At 63.5% G+C, this 1,847-nt stretch overlaps 1 pseudogene; it reads left to right on the top strand.

Moving 5' to 3' along the window:
- The first annotated feature begins 613 nt into the window (after positions 1-613).
- LOC102759632 overlaps positions 614-1,847 on the top strand; it is a 1,960-nt pseudogene continuing 726 nt past the window's right edge.

The following is a 1,847-nucleotide window of genomic DNA, read 5'->3' as shown; positions in this document are numbered from 1 at the left end:
GGCGGTGAATGGAGCAGCAGGGACTCCCGGGTGAAGGGTCGCTCTAGGGAGGAGTCCAGACACCTGCACGCCCTGTTCCTGGAGCACTGCCCAGGCCCTGAGCGCAGCGTGGAGCCGAGCCGAGCAGGCCTGGAGAGCACCGGTGGGGGCAGGCGCACATGCGTCTGGTGCAGCGGGACATGCTGGGGAGCCGCCCACTTTCCAGGGCCTCCTCCTGCTTCAGGGCCTTGCCCTCCTGGGTGCAGGCCCCAGCGGGACATGGGGTGGTGGCAGGGCACAATGCGTCCTGGGCTCCTCGCCTGCCTTCCATGGCCTCCTCTTGCTTCAGGGCCTCGCTTTCCGTGGTCTCCTCCTCCCCAGTGCCCAGAGCAGTGGACCCACCTAGGGCGCTCCCCGCTGGCTAAGGGGGTGAATGGAGCGGCGGGGACTCCTGGGTGAAGGGTCGCCTTGGGGAGGAGTCCGGACACCTGCACACCCTGCTCCTGTTCAGCAACATCCCTGAGATCCCGCATCTGCACCGTGGTCTGTGGGGCAGTGTGATGGCGCCGATGGTGGAGAAAGTGCTGCACATGTGGGTGCTGCTGCAGCCCAGGACCTCCTCAAAGGCTTTGAGATGTTCGGCTCCCTCTTCAAGCCCTACAACCTCTTCCGGGCCTACATGACGTGGTCTGAGAAGCACCAGCAGTGCCAGCGGCTGAAGCTGAGGGACATGCTCGCCAAGCCCCACTGGCGGCTCACCAAGAACCTGCTGCTGCTCAAGTCGGTGCTGAGGAAGACGGACGAGCTGCGTGCCAAGGAGGCCGTCATCACCATGATCAGCTGCTCTGTGGAGCGCTTCATCCACCACGTGAATGCGTGCATGTGGCAGCAGCTGGCAGCCGTGGTGAGCCGCATGGACGCCTACGAGGTGGTGGGGGGTAGCAACGACGAGGTGGACAAGCTCCTGAAAGAATTTCTAACGTGAACGCGTGCATGCGGCAGTGACAGGAGCGGCAGCAGCTGGCAGCCGTGGTGAGCCCCATCGACGCCTATGAGGTAGTGGAGGGTAGCAAGCTCCTGAAGGAATTTCTACACCTGGACCTGACCGCGCCCATCCCTGGTGCCTCCCCGGAGGAGACGTGTCAGCTGCTGTTGGAGGGCAGCCAGAGGATGAAGGAGGGAAAGCACAGAAAGATGGATGTGTACTGCTTCCTCTTCACAGACCTACTCTTAGTGACCAAGGCAGTGAAGAAGGCTGAGAGGACCAAGGTCATTAGGCCACCACTGCTGGTGGACAAAATCGTGTGCCGGGAGCTGCGGGACCCTGGTTCCTTCCTACTCATCTACCTGAATGAGTTCCACAGCGCTGTGGGGGCCTACACGTTCCAGGCCAGCGGGCAGGCTCTGTGCCGGGGCTGGGTGGACTCCATGTACAATGCCCAGAACCAGTTGCAGCAGTTGCATGTGCAGGAGCATGCACGCGGACAGCCAGCAGCACCTGCAGAGCCTGGAGGAGGAAGAGGAAGAGGAGGGTGGGGAGAGTAGCACTTCCGCCGCCAGCACCCCCCACCATCTTACGCAAAAGCAGCAACAGCCTGGACTCCCAGCACTGCGCCTCCAACGGCTCCATGGAGACCCTGGCCATGGTGGTGCTGGAGCCCGGGGAGACGCTCTCCTCTCCCGAGTTCGAGGGAGGCCCCTTCAGCTCCCAGTCGGGAGAGATGTTCCTCAGTACCACCGCCTCATCCGTCACACCGACCAGTGAACTGCTGGCCCTGGGCCCCAGGGAGGGCAGCTCCGGCTCCACAGACTCCGCCTACGGCACCCTCTCCCCCACCTCCCTGCCAGACTGTGAGACCCCAACCCCT

This window comes from Myotis davidii, unplaced genomic scaffold (genome assembly GCF_000327345.1).
Source record: "Myotis davidii unplaced genomic scaffold, ASM32734v1 scaffold2709, whole genome shotgun sequence".
Taxonomy (NCBI): Eukaryota; Metazoa; Chordata; class Mammalia; order Chiroptera; family Vespertilionidae; genus Myotis; species Myotis davidii.
The sequence above is the reverse complement of the archived record's forward strand: the minus strand, read 5'-3'. Positions and strand labels throughout refer to the sequence as shown.